Source organism: Anolis sagrei, chromosome 3 (genome assembly GCF_037176765.1).
Source record: "Anolis sagrei isolate rAnoSag1 chromosome 3, rAnoSag1.mat, whole genome shotgun sequence".
Lineage (NCBI taxonomy): Eukaryota > Metazoa > Chordata > Lepidosauria > Squamata > Dactyloidae > Anolis > Anolis sagrei.
Window position 1 is genome coordinate 221982175 of NC_090023.1, and position 14341 is coordinate 221996515.

The 14341-nt window shown below is 41.1% G+C and overlaps 1 protein-coding gene across 21 annotated transcripts in view; it reads right to left on the reverse strand.

Annotated features, from left to right (window-relative positions):
• Positions 1 to 13978, reverse strand: part of KIF1A (kinesin family member 1A) — a 139361-nt gene extending 125383 nt beyond the window's left edge. For 11 of the 21 annotated variants that reach the window (XM_060768087.2, XM_060768086.2, XM_060768085.2 and 8 more), the window contains exon 1: positions 13819 to 13977. The gene's annotated coding sequence lies outside the window, so the exon portion shown is untranslated. Of the gene's footprint in view, positions 1 to 13818 lie in introns of all 21 variants that reach the window. The other 10 variants (XM_060768079.2, XM_060768073.2, XM_060768088.2 and 7 more) reach the window with 1 other exon arrangement.
• Between the last annotated feature and the right edge of the window lie 363 nt (positions 13979 to 14341).

Sequence of the window (14341 nt, forward strand, 5' to 3'; positions counted from 1 at the left end):
TACACACTTTTTTTTTACTAAATTGCTTAGGCAAAATGGAGGTGCACATTACATACGATGGTGCATTACAATTGTATGTCAAAACCTTGCAAACCCGCCAGCCTTCTCCTGAATGAAGCCAGCTGAGAAGTCACATCTTTCCACCAAACCAGGACGGGCAAGTTCACCAGTCTCAGCATGGGGAGGGGGCCACCACTTCCCTTCTCAGTCCTGGCATTTTCCTCCTCCTCCCAGCTAACCCTGACCCTAACCCTAAGCCCTCCTCGCTTCCCAGCCAGCTTCTTCCTTGGCTCTCATCAGCTGAAAGGAAAAAGAGAAATAGCAACCCCACCCCAACCCCCAGCCAAGGCTGAAAGTGGAAGGGCATCGCTTCTGTTTGCACCTACCTGTGAAATCCATTTTTTTGTAATGCGCACCTCAAAATTGAGGTGCACATTACAATTGATGGCACACTACACTTGAGTAAATACGGGTATAACTTTACACATGCATAGAGACACAAATTCACACATGCATAAACATTCATCCATACAAATACCAACTTTCAAATTTTATTTGTTTTATTTGTTTTACATTTTAAAACATTTTCCCCCCAATATGGAGAGGAAGACAACTAAGAAAATAATATATTGAAAAGCTATAAATGTTTAAATAGATTAGCTTATTAAAAACTGCACTCATTTATATGAGTTTTAAATCTAGATAAAGGTTTTTTCCTGACATTAAGTCTAGTCGTGTCTGACCCTGAGGATTGGTGCTCTTCTTCATTTTCAAGCCGAAGCGCCGGCGTTGTCCATAGACACCTCCAAGGTCATGTGGCCAGCATGACTGCATGGAGCGCTGTTACCTTCCCACCGGAGCAGTACCTATTCATCTATTCACATTTGCATATTTTCAAACTGCTAGATTGGCAGAAGCTGGGGCTGACAGCAGGAGTTCATGCCACTCCCTGGATTCGAGCCTGCAACCTTTTGGTCAACAAGTTTAGGAGCTCAGCAGTTTAACCCACTGCGCCATTGGATTTATATGAGTTTTAAATCTAGGTAAAGGTTTTAAATCTCTTTTCATTTATCTACATCAGGAGCACCTTCATTGATCTACTTGACTACAAGAATGAAATGAACTAAACACATTTAGTCCATTTGGAGAAAAGGGCCATTTATGATAACGGGTCTGTATAACTTTGCCCTAAAACTCTTGATTGGCATCACGTTGGGCGTTTTGGCATATAGATTAATTTTGGACAGTCCAAGGAGCAAAAGGCCCATCAGAAAGCATTGGTAGATCAAGTTAATTTAGCAACGATTACTTAACAAGATTTTTCTTAATCTGTGACACTGTTTTGTCAATGCCCATGTGACCCAATTTGGGGAGAGAATTCAAGCATTCGATGGTTGTTCATTACCCAGCAGGGAACAAATGACAAGTAGAAAGGACCCAGAAGCCTCTGAAAAGATGTCTTTGGAGAGCCGGCACTTTCAGCCTACAATTGGACCGATGAGCAAGAACACAAAGTTGTTTTTAGCATAAGACAGTGTGGGAATAACTGTCACGCCAGAAGGAATCTGAACATCTATTTTCCACTAAGGAGTTCTTTTAGTAAAAATACTTATCCAGAAATTCAATCCTTGGAAATCTCCTCAAACATTTCATAGTTCAGTGCAATACCAGTGTATTTCACAGAACTGTGCAAAAGAGAGGGGTAAATTTTAAATGATCCAGCATCAACTTCAAGGGACATCATATCCCTCCTCATGCTTTCCTTCTTCACATTCTCCTTTTTCCAAAACTGATATAAAATTGCATCCGCCTGGCTACTCTGCACATCTGAGTAACAAAGCTAAGCCTCAAGGGCTCACCTCCAGGTTTGTTTTCAGTATAAATAATTCAGCGACCTAAGTGTAGCACTCGGCTCAGCCACAGTCCTCAGTCATATTCAGGATCTTTTGTTTACAGATGAAAGATAGGATGGAAACACAGGAAAAAAGGATGAAGGATTGTAACAGAATGACAACTCAAAGGATGATTCTAATACAAGTCTTTAGTATTCTCCGTAAATTGGATTTTTCTGTTTAAAGCTTAGAAAAGTTACTTTATGGCGGGCAGTTCTCAGACTTTTGTATGTCTTTGGAAAATGAGCTAATAGGAAGTTACTGGTGTCAGAAAGACAATGACTGGAACGGCGATTCGACGGACGAGACTGTTTTATTGTTTTAACGATTGTTTTATTGCTTGTGCATGCACTGTTATTAACTTGATTTATGTCTAATTGTAGTTTATAATTGTAATTGTTGTACTGGGATTGAATTTTGCCATTACTTATGTGTAACCCGCTTTGAGTCCCCTTCGGGGTGAGAAAAGCGGTATACAAATACTGTAAATAAATAATAAATAATAATGTTATGCTTTTAATGCTTTTTACAGGGTTTTTATAATGTGCTTTAATTGTTTTTAAAAAATTTTATGTTCACTGTGGCATTGAATTGTGCCATTGTAAGACGCCTTGAGTCACCTTCAGGCTGAGAAAGATGGCATAGGAATGCAGCAAATAAATAAATAGCACTGTATGAATCAACCCAAATTTAGGTTGAAAGAATTGGCCAACTCCAACATAAAGCCAAGATATTTTTCCTAAAGACTGGAGTCAGACCTGGCATTGCCAAGAAAATAACACTTGAATAGCGACCTTCATTCAGTTATCTTTGGACAGAAAACAGTTCGAGAGGTCTGAATTGACTGTACCCTGAATCATGGGCTCATAAAATTTGAGGAGCTTTTGTAGATTCTCTAGTTCAACTCCGTGCTTAGTGCTGAAAATTTAGATCAGGCATGGACAAATTTCAGCCCTCCAGGTGTTTTGGACTTCAACTCCCATAATTCAACTCAGCGTAAGCAGCTGAGGGGGTAAGGGTCTGAGGCTGTTAGGAATTGTGGGAGTTAAAGTCCAAAACACCTGGAAGGCCCAAGTTTGCCCAGGCCTGATCTAGAGCTATAGCTTCCCCCATGGGTGATAGGCCAATTTCTGTTGGAGACCTCCAGTAAAGGACAGTCAATTCCTCCTCTTGGTAGAAATGGAAAAAAGCTTGGAATTTAAAAAAATGGAGGCGGTGGGAATGAGAGAAATGTTTGGTCACACTTTTTGGAATACTTTTTTCTGTAATAATTGAAAAAAAATATATCAAGTATATAAATGATAAATAAATATATTTATAATTTCTTTAGAATGATAAATACAATATTCAAGATGACTTATTCACACAATTGCGGACCCACAATCTTTTCTAAAAACTACACAAGAGGCAGACTTTTACAAGAGACTATGCACAGTACTTGAATATTGGTTTCCTTTTCTCATTTCTTTTTTATGGGAATGAATAGATTATGTCAACCTGACACCACAAAGAACTACCGGAGAGAAAACAACACTCTTTGTTTTACTAATGTTGATGGTTTCTTCTGGTTTTACTGTTTTGTTATGTTTCTTTAATGTCTATTCCTTTTCAACTGGCCAAACAAATACACCTTACAGTTTATTTATGTATTTATTTACGGCATTTCTACCCCACCTTTCTCTACCCCGAAGGGGACTCAAGGCGGCTTACAACAGCATACAAAGCCATAGGATATGTACAATTACAGACATTTAAATAGAGTTATAAAATACATTAAAACAATTTAAAATAATACATTAGCAGTTAATGACATGGTCCTCAAACGTTCAGTAGGTCTATTTACAGCAAGTAAGTAAATAGGAAAAAGTGAATTCCATTTGTAAATATTTTCTGAATAAACTGTAGTTAGATATATCAAACAGTATGCCAACTCTGTGGAAACTAAGCCTATCTAATGGGTGGAATGAGGTATTATGACGGGAAAATATGCTTGCCCACATGCTGCTTTGTAAAATGGCAGATTCCAAAAAGCAGGAAAATAAATAAATACAAAAATAAGAAAGAAAATCATAAAAGTTCTTGCATTGGTAGTTGTGTAATTTAATGCATAAACACAAATGAGTAGTGCAAAAATGCCCTAAAGAACGCCATGTCAAATTGCACAAGTATTGACCAAATTACCTGAGCAGTATACAAATCTCTACAAAGTTTGCAGAATACCAGTTGGACAAAGAGAATCGTGTTGCAGTGAAGTATCCAGGAAAACGGTATGGCTGGCTCGCATTTTGTTACAAGCTCCATTTACCAGTTGCAATACAGATAAATGGAATTGTGTTTGCGCAGGCTATTCCATTGTTGGGCTAATAGAGAAAGTGCTGGGAATGCCTTGAGGCTGATGTAATTATTCTGGTCCACAGAGATCATTTCTTGGGTCTGCAGGGACGTCTTCCCCCGACCCCTTCTTTTCTGAACTGGGCCACACCCTCTGTTTCTGTCCATTGCACACAAGACAAAGGAGCATCCATGGAAAGGGGGGAATCAGTTTTTAATTCAGTCTCTGTACAAAAGTAATAAATCACTATTAAATTCTCCTTCCACTTGAAATTCAAAACAAAACAATGCTGAATTTGAAAAGGTAAGATGTTAAAAGTGAAGGATATATAATAATTGATCACTAAAGTAATACTGGGTATTTCTTACAAAGCTGCCCCTTATTATATTATTGCACAGCTGTCAACACCCCAGATCATTACTCTGCTACAGACATCAGCACTGTCATATAATCCAGTTTCTGAATGTATTGAACTGGATTATATGGCAGTGTAGACTCATACAATCCAGGTCAAAGTAGTTAATCTGCATTCTGAAACTGGAATATATGTCGGTGTAGATGCAGACTGGGTTAATTTTTATTTCTGGTCCTGCTAAATTTGAATGAAAATTCTGGATTTTATTTTTATTGTTATTGTGGGAATGAGAACCATTACTATAAGTGGGATATGGGTTTGGTTCCTTCATAGATATTCTGGGTCCCTCTACAGAATGTTGAGTTACCAATATTTCTTTTAAAAGTACATAATTCTTTCTGTGTCTTTATTTACAGAGACAAAAGGAAAGAATGTAGGCAGCATGTTAACAAATGATTCCCCTAATGTTGCAGCAGATAGGAGAGATAATATCAAGAGTACAACTTTATTTGCAGCTGGGACCCTGGAGTGGAGCTGTGTCCAAAAGCAACCAGAGTGAGGATAAAGGCGTTGACCTTGCCTTTTATATCTCTCCAAATGCAGGCAAACAAAGAAACCTGCTTCTACATACATTGACATCATTCACTACGTCACTTTAGCATCATAGAAATATCAAATTCTATCCTCTAACATGCGAGAGGCATGTCTCTATATTTTTTCTGAGAGCAGCATACAGCTTATAGCTTACATTCATCAATCAAGGGGCCTACTTTGACCTGTCAAGAGGGAGAGAGATAGGCTCCTTACTTAGAAGGAAGACACTGGGCTATGTTGTACCAGTCTCTCTGGAATGTATAGATAACAGGTCCCCCTTCTCTTCCCCCTTTCAACATTCCTTCTCTGTCCTGCTGGCTTTCTTACACAGAAAGAACCTGATTTTTCTATACATTTCAGTTCTTGTAAAGTACATACTATATATACATAAATAAATATCTGTTTTTCCAATATGTCCCCATCAATTAGAAGTATTTTGACCAAAAATGCAGAGGAAGAAACTCTTCAACATTTGGGTTCATGCTTTAAGCTTATATAAATTTGTATTTTATACTGTTTTAGAAATAGTATAAATATTTATAAAATATAAATATTTTAATGAAGTGCAGCATGTTGTAATGGTTTGAGAACTGGAGGGCTCTGGGATACACAGGTTTGAATTTTTGCATATCTCTGAAAAAACCTCTAGTAATCTTGGGCAAGTCACACATTCTCAGCCTCAGAGGAAGGCCATGGGAAACTCCCTCTGAACAAATGTTGCCAAGAAAACTCCATGACAGGATCAACTTAAGTGAGAAATTACTTGAAGGCAGGCAATAAGAATATTTTTATAAAATATCCAGTTGACAGGACAATCCTATATTTGTTTATTTGTTCAGAGGGAGTAGACCAGCTTTAGCACAGCAGGTTAATCATCAGCTGCAGCTGCAGTAAATCTTGCCAATCGAAAGGTTGACAGTTCGAAGCCGGGTCATGGTGAGCTCAACCCAGATTCCTGCCCATCTAGGGGATTGAAAACAGCAATGTGAGTAAATGAATAGGAACCGCATTAAGCAGGGAGGTGTTTTAGGCACGGTGTTTCAATCAGAAAAAAGAAGAAAAGCTTACGAACAAAGGAAGCTCTTCTGCGAGGATTTTAAGTGACATCACCCCCCTCTGGCTTAAATCGAGCACACCTCCAAAGACACCGAAAAGATGGGGGAAAGCCTATGTAATACCTCTCTCTGTTGTCTATCTTGTCATTATATAACCAGCACTGAATGTTTGCTGTATATGTGCCCTGTGATCTGCCCTAAGTCCCCTTCAGGGTGAAAAGGGCGGAATATAAATACGGTAAATAAATAAATACATACATTTATTCTGATCTTAAGATACTCTGTATTCTGTCAAAGCTGTCCCTTAATGCTATCTGGACACATTTATATTTAAGTATATACATGCTAAGGTTTACAAAACAAAGATTTTAAAGAAAATACAGTGCTATATTATTTTAATTGTACTTCTCATACTGATTTGTTATTATTTTTAATTGCAGTTTTTAATAGTTTTACTATTCTTGATGGTTTGATTCAAATTTAATGGTGATCTTATATCTGTTTTTAGCTATACTATAGACTTTCTAATGACAGGAGCCCCCGGAGCTGCAATGGGTTAAACTCTTGTGCTGGCAAGACTGCTGTTCAGCGGTTCGAATCCCAAGAGCTTACCCCGTTCTCCTCTGTCAGCTCCAGCTTCTCATACAGGGACATGAGAGAAGCCTCCCACAGGATGGTAAAACATCCGGACATCCCCTGGGCAACATCCTTGCAGACGGCTAATTCTCTCACACCAGAAGCGACTTGCAGATTCTCAAATCGCTCCTGACATACTAAAAAAAACCATTCTAATCTGTAATATGCCTTTAGTCCCAGTTTGGGGAAAAAGGTGAATATAAATAAACAACAACAAGAGACTGCATTTTCTTGAGCAGAGTAGCCTTTGGGTTGTTGTAGGTTTTTCAGGCTATATTCAAATTTAATACTGATCTTCTATGTGTTTTTATACACATAGAAGATTATATTATATGTAATTGTACACAATTATACTATATGTAATTGTTTTTTACTGTATTTTATCTTGTGGGGCATTGATTGCCAAATGTAAACCACCTCGATTTGCCTCTGGCCTGAGAGGGGCGGTATGCAAGTATAGCAAATAAATAAATAAATAAATAAATAAATAAATAAATATGGCCATGTTCTAGAAGCATTCTCTCCTGACATTTCTCCTGCATCTATGGCAGGCATCTTCGGAGGTTGTGAAGTCAACCTCTGAGGATGCCTGCCATAGATGCAGGCGAAACTTCAGGAGAGAATGCTTCCAGAACATGGCCATATAGCCCGAAAAACCTACAACAACACAGTGATTTTGGCCACGAAAACCTTCAACAATACAGAGTAGCCCTTGATTTTATGGGCAAGTAGGCACACTTGGTATGGCACAATTTGTGACACACACACAATGTGTTACAACACCATAAAAATAACCAAGATTGATTATCACTGAATGCAGATAGCAGAATACCCTGGAGACATCGTGACAGAATTATAAATTTAATTCTGATTCAAAGCGTTCTTTCATTGTTTCCCTTTATATATGAGTAAATGTATTCCCAACAGATAATTGAACCATCACATTAAAAACCACCACCATCATCTTTTAAAAATTTCTTCCACCGGACAATCATTGTTAAGTTTCACTGCATTATTCCCAATACTTTTTAAATCTATACAATGCTACTTCAATTCTAGTTTCTTTTCTTTGTTATTATTTAATCTGTCCCCTGCCTCGTTGATTAATTACGATTCTCCTTCTCAATGGGATTCTTTTTAACATTCAGAAACCAAAATATTGTCCCATCTCTGCTTATATCAGAATTGCCTTCAATTTGTTTTCTTGTTTGAAAAACGATGCATCTGGGACTGGACATAATGAGATGAGAACCAGCCTATAGCAAATAGTCTTGGCTATGAAGATAAATCTTTTGCTGATAGAAATCAAAAGAGCATTTCCCTTTTTTTCCTGCAACCATTTCACACTGTTGACTCATTCAGGCTGTGATTCATTTGTCCTCACAGTAGGCTGCGTCTAACCTGAACTCTTTATAGAGACTGAGGAAGGGGGCTCTGGCTTATTGGAACAGCACAAGCTTTGAATATATCATTCTATAGGCCCAATCCCTAGCATCTCCATGTATAGCTTTTCAAAGGATGAGGCAGGACTTCCTGCATTAAGACGTATGGCTCACCAGGCTATGGGTGCACCTACACTGTCACATTGATGCAGTCTGACTCCACTTTAACTACCATGGCTGAATGCTATGGAATCCCAGGAGTCATAGATGGTTGAGGTACCAGCTCTCTTAGACAGAGAAGGCTTGTAAAACCTCTGTGATTCCATAACACTGGGGGCCCTTCCACACAGCCCTATATCCCAGAATACTAAGCGGAAAATCACACAACATCTGCTTTGAACTGGGTTATATGAGTCCACCCTCAGATAATGTGGGATTTTTTACCTTGATATTCTGGGATATAAGGCTGTATGGAAGGGCCCTGAGTCCACCCTCAGATAATGTGGGATTTTCTGCCTTAATATTCTGAGATATAGGGCTGTGTGGAAGGGCCCTGGGCCATGGCATTCAAAGTGGTGTGTAACTGCATTAATTCTATAGTGCAGATGCACTCTATGTCTTCTGAGGCCACATCTACACTGCCATATAATGCAGTTTGAAACTGGATTATACGGGCAGTGTAGACTGCATTGAACTGCATTGTATAAAGGGCTTTGGATAGCCCGATGGTTTAAAAAAGGATATCATAGCCCAGGCATGTAGCCCCCCCCCCCCAGATATCATAGCCCCCCCCCCCCGAATGTTCATGGTGGTCTGCGAAAAGGCCTTACTGGTACATTATTTAAACTGTTATATTTATTCATATCATGATTTGATCACCATGCTCAATATATCTCATATGCATGGGGGTATTGGGGTAACGATACAAAAGGTTTGCTAGGGTAGACCCTCTTTCACTCAGACTCAGCCCCCCTCCCCCCCCCCATCAAAATCCTGGTTACAGGCCTGTCATAGCCCCTTCAGTCCCTGTTGCTTCTTGTACAATAATAAATGTAATAATAATAAAGTAAAATAAGGTAAATGTAATAATAAAATAGAGTAAAATAATAAATGTAGTAATTATAATAGAGTAAAATAATAAATGTAATATTATTATTAATAATAATAATAATAATAATAATAGACAGGGCCGTAGTCAGGATTTTGATTCGGGGGGTGCTGAGTTTGATTCGGGGGGGGGGGGGTGCTGAGGATCTACCCTAGCAAACCTTTTGCATCGTTATCCCAATAGCCCTATGCATATGGGATATATTGAGCATATTGATCAGATCATGATATGAATAAACATAACAGTTTAAATAATGTACTAGTAAGGCCTTCTCGCGGACCATCCTGAGAATTTCGGGGGGGGGGGGTGAAGCCCCTCAATCCCTCCCCCCTTGGCTACATGCCTGATAATAAGAGTAAAATAATAAATTACAGAGTAAAATGATAAATAACTTTGACTCGAGTATAATTTGGCCTTTAGTTTATACTGTTTGTGTATCAAGTCTCTGCTATGAACGCCATTACAGAGGGAGAGATATATAATCTCTGGGAGTGTTTGAGCTGAAATATTTAGCAGTTTGTATTTAAAGGGTGAAGGAAGCTGATTTGTAGGCAAAGGAACGAAGAACTCATAAAGAAAGGGAAAATGTCTCATAATAACAGATGTGTTATGTGTTATGATCGATGATCAAAAGGACCCTCCTTTGTCAGAATGCCGCTGGCTAAGGGTTGCACACCCAGTGGCTTTTAGAGCTCATTGCAGCAATGATCTCCTTAGGGCTGTTGAACCAGCTTTCCACAAACCGACAACCTTCAGACTTCTTTGATAATAATTCCCAGCATCCCCAGCCAGCATCCTGACTTGGGGTCTATTGAAATAGAAGATGCAAAAATAGTAAGCCTGCTTTAACTTGGGACTGAAAAAAGATACACCGGAAGAAACCAAAGACCTATAAGTTGTGATAACAGAAAGCCACAGAAGTCGCCACTGCAAATTGGAAATGAGCCACAGTGAACACTCGGCCTTTAATCTCATTGAAACCACTTTCAAAAGGGTTGGTGTATAAGAGATGTAGCTACCTTAACAATCAAACCATCTGCGCAGAGCACAAAATAACCTTGTCACAGACTACTGTGGATGACATATACTTGCATCATCCACAGTATGTATCACTTCAGTGATTAAAAATAATCATAGTGGTGAATATAAGGCAGTGAATGTACATCCACTTACCTGGGAGTAAGTCTCACTGATCTCAATGGGACTTACCTCTGAACAAACATTTATAGGACTATGTATTGTCAAATGCTTTCATGGCAGGAATCACTGAATTATTATGAGTTTTCTGGATTGTATGGCCATGTTCCAGAAGCATTCTCTCCTGATGTTTCGCCTGCATCTATGGCAGGCATCCTTGAGACCTCACAGCCTCTGAGGATGCCTGCCATAGATGCAGGTGAAACGTCAGGAGAGAATGCTTCTGGAACATGGCCATAAAGCCTGGAAAACTCACAACAACCCATTCATAGGACTACACATAAATTATTATTATTCGGCGTGTATAAGGCTTGGTGGAGGGTAAAGATGAATCTTCCCTTTCTTCCTAGCATGAGGCTTATAACCCTCAACTAACCTTTCTGCCTCTTTATGGAAATAAAATCTTACAATTGTTATCTATCTCTCAAAGAGCGCACATTGCAGGAAATCCACATTTCTTAAGTCCTTGTTTACAGCTATCTCGCTGGAGAGGCTCTTGCATAAATACATGAGAGCAGGGAAATAATGATATTGATGGCCATCCTTGAATTCTGCCTAAGCTTTTATAGTGCTACATAAATATGTTTGCGTTCCTCAGCACGATTTAGAGAGGGCATGCTTTTGGGCAGGGCCCTTGCATGCTGGCAAAAGTCATTATATTCAGCCATGTTGCCAGCAGTCGTTCTGTTCCCAACTAAGATGGCCTCGAGTGACTTCCAAACAGGCCGTGGTGCAATCTGCAATTGCCTCTTAGGCTTCCAGAAGCATAACCTCTGCCATGTATCTAATGCTCATGGGTTTTGTTTTGTTTTTTGTCTTTGCACAACCATTCAGGAAAAAAAGCATCATTCCTAGCTGACAGCAAGAAGCTGTCACACCCAGAGAATGTCAGGGAGCTGGTAGAAGACCTTATGGGGCTCAGGACAACTGCTAGATTTAATCACAGATACACTGTTAATACCATATTTCTTCTATTCTAAGATACACTGGGTTGTAATACTAATTTCAGTACAACCAATAGAAAAAAAATATTCATTTATATGTATTTTGAAACCTGCAATTTAGAGTTGTTGGGAGGGGGGGAGTGTATCTTTGAATTGAAAAATTGGGTAATGTAGACTCTCCCCTTTATGTATCTTTTTATAGAAATACATTTTAATTACATGTATTTAGTGAATCTTTATAATGGTTTATGTGTTTTGACTATGTTAGAACCCAGAAGAGGCAGGTAAGAAATTCAATTATTATTATTATTAATATTGTTATTATTCTCAAGATGCCTGTCATAGATGTGAGTGAAATGTTAGGAGAGAATGCTTCTGGAACATGGCCATACAGCCCGGAAAACTCACAGCAACCCATTGTTATTATTACTGTCACAATACATATGCTGCCAACCAGTTTGTGCGATATTATGATACAAAACAACAACAACAACACATTCTACATTAGCCTCAGGATGCTTTCAAATATATATGGCCTTCTTTTGTTTACTAAAAGGCAAGCATATCTTACATATTACATAAACAAACATTCCCAGTCAGTTTGTAGTAGTAACGTAGGATGCTACAAGGCAGAGCAGAGAATGCTGCTGTTACTACAGCAGTGCAGGCTCTCAACCCTGTAAAATGGCTGACACCCCACCAAGCTCTCCACCCATATCTGAACAAGAATATTTTTGAAGGGTCTGAAGGCTCTTCTCCTTCACCTCCCGTCTTCTTTCTCCACCAATACATCAGATGGCAAAACACCCAATTTTGCTTAAGGACTCGTTCTCCCCTCAGCATGTTTAAAGGACATACTCCACACCACAGATGTCTTCTGCAATGCCTTGGAAGACATTGGAAGACACCCTTCCACAGGAGATGAAGTCATGAGATACACCAAAGGCCTCCCACAGATAAATCAGGAATGAAGCAGGCTTCCAAGGCAGAAATGTTGACTCCATCCCCGCACCCGCACACTCATCTTGCAAATTAATATGGTTTAAGTATAGGATCTTGTGAGATGCTCTGGCTGCTCCGAATGCAGATGCCACCAACAAAGATTGGCAGGCCTTCTTCACCAATCCCCATGACTCTGCATTCTCGCCATGGCCCTGTATCATTGGCGCAAGGGGGTGGGGACGTGGGGTGGCATTCCCAAGTATTGCATTTCTGTTGGAGATTAATTCAGAATCCCGGAGAATAATTCATTTGTTCCCAACCATGAAAAGGGTCCATTTTCCTCCACAAAGACAAGGCACACAAACCTTGCCCTGACAGGAAGGGTGCCTCCATATTTCTGTTCAATCCCGGAGAATAATTCATTGGCTCCCAACAACAAAAAGGGTCTATTTCCCTCCTCAAACATGAGGAGCACAAACCTTGCCCTGACAGGAAGGGTGCCTCCACATTTCTGTTCAATCCCGGAGAATAATTCATTGGCTCCCAACAACAAAAAGGGTCTATTTCCCTCCTCAAACATGAGGAACACAAACCTTGCCCTGACAGGAAGGGTGCCTCCACATTTCTGTTGAGCCCTGAAGAATAATTCATTGGCTCCCAACCATGAAAAGGGTCTATTTCCCTCCCCAAACATGAGGAACACAAACCTCACATCTTCCCCTGACAGAAAGGGTGTCTCCCTCTCCAGGAAAAATATGCACAGAATGGGTAAGCATCCCAAGAAAGGCCTTTGTCTGCAAAAGGAACCAGGGGGCTAACCTTGAAAGGCAATGAACAAATAATCCCGCTTTCTAACGACTGTTCCCCTATGGCTTTAGGACACTATCAGGACTGACTGTCCTCCAAATACACACCAACACCACACTGCAGGCCATGACATCATGCAAACACACACCCAGGCTATGCTTTATGCTGTGCATTGGCAGAGAAGGGGAAAGACCAAACAGGAGATTTTTAGGGCGCCTCTCCCGCCTTCCTCCTCTTCCCTCCCTAGCCTTGGATGCCCCTGCAAAAGCAGAGGAGAGGCACCCTAAAAATCCCACTCTTGGTGACAGACCCACACCATTGTTTTCCCCCTGAAGCTGAACACCGCCTGGGAAAATGCTCCATTGTCTTGTCTTGAATCCCTGCCAAGGAGAGGAAGGGATGAGAGGAATGCGCAACCACCAGCCGCATTACAGAGATGCATTGCAAGGATGCTCCGCAGATATGGGTCAGTGGGGGAGTCCTGCAAAGGGCGAGGCAGATCCAACCAAGGGGGAAAGGTGCGGGGGGTTGGAGAGATGGGGCAGGCACACCATGGCAGGTGGGGCAGGCTTACCTTCCCGCGGTTCAAAGGGTCTGGAGGGCCGGCGGCGCCTGGCCGGGGCATGGGCGGAGGAGGGCTTCGGGTGGTGGTGGTGCTGATGCTGCGCTCGCGCCGCTCTCTCCGGAGGAGGATGCTCGGTGCGTTCCTGCAGGTTCGCCGCTGGCCCCGCCCCTTTGGGCCCTCTCCGGCCGCTGATTGGCTGAAGGGAGCCAGCAGCCTGTTGACCGCAGCATCCAGGAGGGAGGGGCCCTGGTGGGAGGGGGGCTGATGACGCTGCTGCCGGGAGGGAGGGAGGGGGCGAAGGATGGAGGGAGGGGAGATGGATTGCTCAGCAGCCCCCTCACTGCGGAATTGGAGGGAGGGGAGGGGGTAGGGAAGAGGGACCCCTCCCTTACCTGAGAAGGGGGATACTGTACTTCTTGTGTTCCCCTCCTTTGCCTGGCTAGATGGGGAACAGAGAAAGGAGACCCCTTCCTAGTTGGGGGAGAAAGAAAGGGAGGGGTCCTTCCTTGGCCTGAATGTGTGGAGCAGGGCA